The following is an 8,933-nucleotide window of genomic DNA, read 5'->3' on the forward strand; positions in this document are numbered from 1 at the left end:
CAGCAAGATTTTATAATATTGGCATAAAATAATGGAAAGCATGCCTGTACGTACGTACGTACGTACGTGAAGCAACAAATCCACCCTGAAAATCCCCCCATTTATCAATCCTCTTGATGTGGGCGTGAAAGGTGTCAGGGGTGCATATTGGAAACAGAAAGTTTGCTTTAATTACAAGGTGTTTTGTTGAAAAGCAAAAAAATTTGAACTCTCTTCTTGTTTCTCAGCAGGAGGGTGCTTGGAAAGTCGTCAGTGTGTTTTGGCCAATTAAAAAAACATGGGCCATTACCCTCTCCAGCATCCATCTCATTATTTCACATTAAAAGACTGTCCTTTCAGCAAATTACTTCCATCCCAAGTGGCCAGGCCTCTGGTCACTCCAGCCCTCCCCTGAACCAGATGCTTTATTTTTTTTTTTCTCAAATATTTTTTTTTTACATTCACCCTTTGAAAGTTTTTTTTTTTTAACTTGCGAAGGCGACCACTAATGCAGATGCCTAACTCGATGCAGAAGTCAAAAAAACTGTGTTGCTTCAAAGCAACATGAGCGCTGCCGCTCGCCTGGTGCGTTTAAAGAGGTCAGGTTTGTCTTCAGTCCATCTGGGAAGTCACAAGGGTTCTTCAGACTCTTTCTCTCCTGAAATTTGGAGTTCCAGGGGGCTTGAAGAAGGAATTACGCACACCCACTTCCACCCCTACATTCTCGTTCCTTGTTTGTTTTGGTCACAATGTGCTTTTGTATTTGTTATGTTATGGTTGTTCAATTTCCTATGTGCAGTTTCTTCATGTTTACTCTTTTTTTTTCAAAATATATATTTTTTCAATTTGTCGATGCGAGAGATTTTTTTACCATCCTTTCTTCTGCCAGAGACGTCTCAGGTTTCACATGGACCCTGATTTATAATCGAAGTTGTGATTTTCACACACAAGCATTTCTGTAATGCCAACTTGTGCAACCATGGGTGGCAGTGTTCTGTGCCTCGAATCCATATAAAGCCACTGCTGTCTACCTGCAAATCATGCTGAGACATTTTGCTTTGATTCAGGGGGCGCATCCATCGAGTCACCATTGTCCCTAAACGACAAAGTGTGCCTGTTAGGAACTCGAGAAGGAAAATAAAATAACAAATAAGTGAAAGTTATCTGCCACACCTATCATTATAAGTATCGGGTGTCGAATTTGTTTATTTATTGTCATTGCAGCTTCATCATTACATCATTATACCAACTAAGGTAGGTTGCAAGCTTGTGTAATGACGTCTGCTTTTCATACAAGTTACAAGGCAATGGATACGCGAGCACGCGGGAGCACAATTCCGACATTTTGCAACAAGTTCCAAATCGTAGCACAACTTGTGCGCCTTCACACTGCTACCTACACTCCTTTGTACCCAGTCATTATTCATTGTCATGCTGAGCCTTCTGGGATTAACTAGTGCAGCATTCTCGATCAACATTGCATTGCAAATGAATTTCCGAAAAGCCATTGTTTCACACCGAGTCTGACTGAACCTCTGAACCAGACACAAGGGTATTTGGACCCATCGGACTCAAGAGCGCCGTACGGTACTCTTGGGATCTACCCTCGTGCTCTCACACAAAGCCTCATAAATGAGGTACTGGACATGTCGCCGGTGAAATTGTGCCCGTGATCCCTGTCTTTTAGCGAGAGAAGATCCCCTTGAGAACGCAAAACCACTGACAGGGGTGTGAGCTTCTGGGGTTTATAATAATGGCACTGCCAAATAATCCACAAATGATATCGTTGAAGCAATGCTCAGTTTTTGTCACTCGGAAATCCCTTTAGGCCTCTGCAATATCATTGGTCACCAGGTTCTTATCCACTCAACCACCGACTTCCATTGCCTGCATAGCTCGAGTTTATCCTGCTGTCCCTTCAATCACATTCTTCCAGCTCAGCAATGGGGGTTTTGGGCCTGCTACTGACTTTGTTATATCATTGCAATTACTACAATTGCAGACAAACTCGTATTGAGAGTTCGCCTGAAGGATCTGCAGACAATGCTATCATAAAAGATGATTATATGGCTGCATGCAGGAGCTCATTGAAACCTACAGGGAGTTGGATGAGCCATAATATCGACATAACCATGGAAACCACGGAGCAAGTAATGCAAAGTGAAAACTGAATTCAAATGAACTTTGCCCTTTTAAAAACGTCTCATGCAATTCTATCAACTGTGGATTGGAACTGCGTGGGTTATTAGGCGATTGATCAGAAGAAAGCATTGCGCATCATTTTTAGTGGTGGAAGTCTGTCATTGTTGATTTTTCTCGTTCGGGGAGCGGATTGTTCAAAATCATTTCTTCGGTGCTTTCTACCGTTCGAGGAGAGGATGATTTAATTTCTAGAAATTCCATAATCAAGACGCGCGCATCCCATGGTGCTACTGGTGTTCACGAGTCTATCATACGGACTGCATACAAATGCCTCCAAACCAGTGCAGCCTGCTGGCTGCACATAACCACAGGACACTGTGCCTTGCAGCCAAAGAGCTTCCCTGTGTTCAAACAGAATTTTGAACCATTTTGTTTGCCATAGCCTTGCTTTCCTTCACAACCCCAACTCACACTGTCGTGATGTTGCAACCGCATAGCTGTTCCTCCAGACCCGGATGCTATATTGGAAAGCCCAACAGAGATGAAAGCTTGAGTCGAATGGAATTTTTTCTCTGAAACAGCATTACGGTACATAGGGGCAATTTTCATGGCAAGCCTGCCACCGACAAACCTGGAGTTATTCAGTCAGAGGCCTGCTTTGTGAGAGAATGAAGCTTTATCCAATTGTACACTAATTGTCCTTTGGTCAGACACAGAGTAGCCTATTAACTGTGCTCATTTGCAAGCAACACGGATCCCTGTACAAAGAAAGCGCGCTTTTGGCCTCTGGGGATATATTACGAGCACATGTACGCGGTATGGTATTTAATGCCCTGTACTTTGGGCTGAGATCCCATAAAGTGGGGGTCGTATTAATTGGATGTAGAGGGAGTGGGGAGTAGGTTCACACTGTTGGGTTTGGGGGTGGGGGGAGGTCTGGAATGCTGTTTGCTTCCAATTTTCTCTGTTTCAACTTTATAGAGGAATAATAATAACAATACTAATAATGATGTTTCCGGTTTGTACAGAATTATTTTGGTCAACTTAGGATTTCTTAGTTACAACCTGCTCTTTTTTTTCTCGGCCAGAGTTCCATCCCCGTTGGACATGCACATCCTCGTATGAAAACATTATTAAGAGCAAAAGTTTCTGGAATTGTGAGATCGCATGACCTTCAGTGCATAGGGTCTAACATGCTTTGCAGCAAAAGTTGATCGCTTTGGTGATGAGCCGTTAATGACCAACAATTCCAATAACCACTCGCAACCACCCTCTGGCTTTGTGAGAAGAGGGAACAATTGGAAACATTATAACCGGGTAACTGAAGACCAGTTCCTGCACCCTGCTGCGGTACCAACCCTCCACTTACAACGGGCTTGTCTTCCTCGTTCACAGTGGTCTCCATTACTACTTCGTTATTAGGCCTTTCTTCTTCTGTTGGATGGGTTTGGCCCGTCAGGGTGACTAATTGATCACCATTCCCAACAGAGATGCCCGAGACATGTGGCGCGGCTGGCGGTTTACACAGCTGCTCCTTAGACAAAGATAAACAAACAACGTGCCTGTTCAGGTGCGCCTTTGGCCTGCACAATGACCACTCGAGAAAGGGAATAAGAGCAGCCATTTTGATAATTCGGAGACACATTAAACGGTTGCTGATTGAAGCAAACAACCAATTATGTACAGAATAGATCGAATGTGCCATATTTCTGATAATACACATATTATAGCAAATCTTGTCAACTGATCAAACTTTTGGCATGTACATACAGCAACACCAAAATGATAACCTCATCTCATCCAGAAATGATAGATAACAGATGAACAAATAGCAGAGCTCACCACTCAGTGGCAAGTAATTCTGAATCATGCAAAATATCAGGCACTTGGCAGATTTTATCTCATTGAATGAACCAACTCTAAATGCCAGTCATCCAAGGTTCTTCACATGGACTCACCACTGCCCAGCAACCACCTGCCTTGGGCTCTAGAGGAGATGCACTGCCGAGGAGATGGGAATGCTTCAACCATAATGAGTCTGTGCCAGGAAGTCAATGAGAGGTCAAGGCGGTTTGTTGCAGCATCTCCCAGCTACTCTGCTTCCTGTCAAAATTGACCAAAATTGACCAAAATTGTCAAAATCTTTTACGTCAAAATTGACCAAATCAAATCGGATTTTTTATATGTTGTACTTATGGACATTACGCACAGCTTCTAGGAAATGAAATTGCGAGGAAAAAAAAAAAATCGAGAAAAAAAGAAAGCAAAAAGTTCAAGTGAGCGTGGCTCCGCCCACAAGGGGCGTGGGACTCCCCTCATACAAAAAGACACAACTAGACCATGATATCTAGCTTGTGTCCAAGTTTCATCAAGATCGCATCAAATGTCACGGGGCTATGCTCTGGAGAGAGTCACAAACAGACACACAAGCGGTTGGCGACATGGGTTGTCGCTATATAATTACATACTAGTCATACAGTTTTTGACGGATCGGGCTGAAAATTTTTGACAAAGAGGTTGATTATGGTGCGCATAAAAACACGGAAGGCGATTTTTGATTTTCGAAAAAAAAATATTTTTCGGATTTTTTCAAAAATTGAAAAGTCCTGTTGCTAGGTAACGGTGGTGTCCATAGCAACGGTGCTCGAAAGCATACAACTAGATCCTGGTATGAACCTACCAGTCAAGTTTCATCAAAATCAGGTGACTCCTCTGGCCTCCAGAGCTGTCCATTACATACAAACAAACAGACAGACGGAAAACCTGAGAATAAAGGTAGTCTAGCGACCACCCAACAAACAGACAGACACACAGACACAACGAAAATAGTGGTCACTGCTGGCGCCCACGAACCAAAAATTACTCTGTTTGCCTGCTTGGCAGTCAAACAAAATTGAAAATCATTGCAAACAGGAAGTTGGTGGTGCGAGGTCGTGTAAAAGACGTTGGAGGAATGAAGTGCGGAAAACTTGCGAAAATATATATTTTCTACAACCTTTAAAACCTTTATTTTATTTAAATTAAATTATATACTTGAACACTGGAACACAAAATCGCCTTTTTGTCACTTTGAAAAGCCTCCGTAAAGCAGTACTCTGTAACGTATTCACGCTCTGAGGCCAAAGTAACTATGAGAAAAACTATGAGAAACAGTATTCATACCATCTCATGCCCTGGGCTGACAGGATGGCCCAGAGGTATGCATACTTGCCTCCAAGCTGTATAGCCTGGGTTTGAACCCCAACCCAGCTATAAACTGTCATTTTGGTGTTTCACAGGCAGGGTGATTCATCAATGTGTGTGTGTGTGTGTGTGTGTGTGTGTGTGTGTGTGTGTGTGTGTGTGTGTGTGTGTGTGTGTTTGTCCAGTGTACTGTCCCTCATTGGTGGACGTTAATTGGGTGTCCCATCTGCCAGCATTCGTGGGTGTCCTTAGCGAAGAGTAGGTGTGGTATTGATGGCACCATGGCCAAATTCCATATTCCTGCCCGAGCCAGCAGAGGGCATTACATCAGCAGCACAGCTGCACCTTCAGCCAATGATGCTACCCCGCAGCCTTGCGCTGCATATAAAATAAGAAGAAGACTATCTCAATCCTGGCACTCAAGAAGGTTACCCCGTGGTTTTCCTCCTATCATCAAAGATTGGGGTCCCGGAGGATTTGCACCAATACCATCATCCGGTGAGCCGCACAGGAGGTACTCCCATGGAGAGGGTTTTCAACTGTCTTTGCGTTTTTCGTGTGTTTTGCAGAGTGAAGGGTTTTACGTTGGCTGGAGTACAAATCCTGCCACCAAACTCCTCAAAAAAGTAACCCAACTGCAGGAGAACGTCTCCAGACACAGTTGGGCACTAGTTATGGATGGCCGTTGGCTCAACATGGAGCTCCTCTTGCATTTGACAGGTTTTGTTTTTTATCCTGCTGGTGTCCATATCATACACCCTCCTCACCAAGAAACCTGGTGGGGGAAGACAGTTTAGTCACCGCCAACCCGACCATGAAACAGGTGAGTAAAGGTTTACATGATACCTGAAGCAAGTCACAGATGTCATCTGACCTATTCTGGCCTGATCTCTCAGCATGTGCAAATCATCGTGGAATTAAATAAATTTCTCTCTTTTATTAAATTGTTTCCTGCAAAACTCCCCAATAAACCCGATCATTGGTGCTACGATTGTCGTCATCATGTGAGAGAAACAAAAGCTGATCCCTGCTTGTCTGGTGGAATTTTAAATAAACCCATTTACACCGGTTTACCGAAAAAAAAATTGATATAAAAAATACAAATCAGTTGATATTGCGAGCTATGTGACACCAACAATAAACAAGTCGAAGAAAGGTGTTTACAATCTTTATATACCGTACATGGACTACATGATTTAAAAAGCTCTGATGGACTCAGCTACATCTGGAACAGTGGAACGTATGACGTCAAGACGTAACAATAAGTACAGTATGCTTAAACCTTTAACCCTCAGCATCTGAGCACCCATACAAGCAATCACGTTTTTCTTTGCCCTCGTGGCTGGTTTTAAAGCAATTGGTTATTTACATCAATCGGGTGTGCTTTAGAAATCCTGTGCAGTCAGTGATCTGTGATTCCAGTATAAAAGCGATACCGGTATTATCATACCGGTACAGCATTCCATGATAGTCATACCGGTATGGCGATGGCGATGGATTTTGTCCTGCACAGGTTACCAATACTGATCCCGCTTGAAAACAAAAATCATTTTTAATACAAGTTGAACTTGGAAGTGAAATAACCGTTCTCATCATCGGGGGTGGGGGAATACTTTGAAAAATTACCGTGTGTCAATGATGTGTACGTCATATATGAACATGTTATGGACCTTGGCATATTTTTGGAACCTGCGTAAAAAAACAGTAATTATTTATTTTTTATATTTTAAATAACATCGATATACCGGTATATACTGGTGTGACGTATTCACCAGGGGTGTATCGATATCGGAAAAAAATCGATACCAACGACCATAGAAAAAAAAAAAAATCGGTACCCATAATATGTTGAATGAAGTTCAGCATACATTTATTGCTCTGAGTTAGACGCTTGAACGTCCAGATTTGATTGTCTGTAATGGTACGTGCATGCATTGTTTCCTGTTGGTCCAAAAGGGCGTGGTGGTCTTCAGTGGTGATTGTGGTTGAGGTCTTTGTGGAATTGAGTGTATGGTGTGGTGGTTCATGTTGTTTGTTGTGGTTGTTCGTTATGGTTGAGGTGGCAGTGGTGAAGATAAAGTGAGCCTGGGTAATGCTACAATGGTGTGGTGATTTTTATAAAGGTGTTCAAATTGTTGCAAGAATGTTGTGGTGTTGATGGTGAGAGTATGGTGAAGGTTGAGGTGAAGTAGCCATTGAACAATGGTGCGCGATTCAAATGGAGATTTGGCGCACGTATGCAAATGAACTGCAGGTGTCCAGTTTCTTGTGAGCTTTGGTGTGCATGCATGTGTGAAGGAGAGGTTCATGTTTGCTGAAACAAGATAGGAAAAGAATGGGGGAAAAAAAAACCTGCCTCATCCCACACAATGCATGTTGACCCATAAACCCATTACAAATATGGGAAGGGCTATCTAAAACGAAAAATAACGACATAACTATCTCGGGAACCGCCGTATGTTGTGTGCCATTGCCTTGTGGGATGACGTTTCGCAGAACCGCAACAATCTATATATAATGGAGAAAGTGTATGTATGTATGTATGTATGTATGTATGTATGTATATCTGCTCTTCACCCATTGGATGGACTGCTGACCTGATGTCACCCACAATTGTAACCTGAAATACCTAACCTAAAGTGCCCAGAGGACCCAAAATACTCCCCCCCCCCGAGGACCCCAAATAACTCAAAAGACCTCAAAGACCCAAAAATGCCCCAAAGATCCTGAAGACTCAAAAGACCGAAAAGACCCTGAAGTTCCACAAGACACAAAACACCCTAGGAGCCCAAAGGATCGAAAAGACCACGAGGAACCAAAACACCCAAAAGACAGAGTACTGAAAAGACCCCGAGGACCCTGAAGACCAAAATACACAAACGATTCAGAGGACCCAAAAGACCGAGAGGACGCAAAGACTCCGGGGACCCTGAACACCGAAAAGATCCAGAAGACCCAAAAGACCTTGAGGATCCAAAAGACCCAGGGGATCCAAAATGACCTAATGACACAAATGACCCAGAGGACACAAAAGACCCCAAAGACGCAAAAGAACCAGGGTATACAAAAGACCCCTAGGACCGAAAAGACCATGAGAATCCAAAATGCCTAGAAGACCCAAAAGACCTGACGAACCCAAAAGACACAAAGGGACTATCATGGACCAATGCAAATTCTGCATCAATAAAATGTGACTTCAGGTTCCTAACCCACCTCCCACCACACACAAACTCTGTGCTCCCCTACCCCTTTCTTAAAATCCTCAAACGCCTCCATCCCAGTTCCATCCCCTCTCTGCCCTCCATCCCTCAAGCCAACTCTGTCACCCCATGCCCCTTTCTTCTTCAAGTCCTCAACTGCCCCAAACCCCAAGTACTCAATCCCCCTGCCAATCCCAAGTCCATCCCCCCTTTCCCAACGTCTCAATCTCCCTCTTCAAATTCCATGGACTCTCACCCCCAACTCATTGTCCTTCACTCCCCATTTCTTCTTGTTCTTAACAATGTTACACAAATATACACAGGGAACTTGAATGCATGAGAAGGCCATTCAGCCTATCATGCCTGCGTTGTTGTTGTTCCTGTTCCTGTTTGTTAAGAACAATATTAAAAGTAAATAAAGATGGAACG

At 43.3% G+C, this 8,933-nt stretch overlaps 1 long non-coding RNA gene across 1 annotated transcript in view; it reads right to left on the reverse strand.

Moving 5' to 3' along the window:
- LOC147018053 (uncharacterized) overlaps positions 1-8,933 on the reverse strand; it is a 47,502-nt gene that overhangs the window by 20,897 nt on the left and 17,672 nt on the right. Inside the window, exon 2 of the long non-coding RNA XR_015062236.1 lies at positions 4,080-4,224. This is a non-coding gene — a long non-coding RNA (uncharacterized LOC147018053). The remainder of the gene's footprint in view (positions 1-4,079; positions 4,225-8,933) is intronic.

The sequence above is a fragment of the Eptatretus burgeri genome, chromosome 10, assembly GCF_056783735.1.
Source record: "Eptatretus burgeri isolate ZD-2024b chromosome 10, Ebu_testis_v1, whole genome shotgun sequence".
NCBI classification, from domain to species: domain Eukaryota; kingdom Metazoa; phylum Chordata; class Myxini; order Myxiniformes; family Myxinidae; genus Eptatretus; species Eptatretus burgeri.